Here is a 422-nt window from a genome sequence, read left to right as displayed (position 1 = left end):
CCCCCCCCCCCCATTGCCCTCCTGGTGTGCAAGCAGCAGCAGGAGCTGCAACCCCCATATGAGCTGTGGCTCAGTCTGTGCTCTAAGCCAGCTGGGCAGTGCCTTGCCCCAGCCTCCCTCTGTCACCACAGGGGCCTTGATCTGCCCCTCATGCTCCTTCTCTTCCCGCTCTTCTACTACAACAGACTTACTAGCTGCGCACAGCTATGTCAGAAATTGGATCAGTATCGGCTAATATGCCTCCTTAAAAATTGGCTATCGGTATCAGCCCCAAAAATTTCTATTGGTGCACCCCTAGTTTTAACCTGCATACAAGCCTAGGTTCCTGTTCAGGAAAGCACTTGAATTTGTCCATTTTTACCTGGCTTTGGGATTTCCAGTGGGTTGGTTCTATACATGCTGATGTGGTTTGTTCACTATCT

The sequence above is a fragment of the Gavialis gangeticus genome, unplaced genomic scaffold (assembly GCF_001723915.1).
Source record: "Gavialis gangeticus isolate Ggan-Ray unplaced genomic scaffold, GavGan_comp1, whole genome shotgun sequence".
NCBI classification, from domain to species: Eukaryota; Metazoa; Chordata; order Crocodylia; family Gavialidae; genus Gavialis; species Gavialis gangeticus.
Note: the sequence above shows the minus strand (reverse complement) of the source record.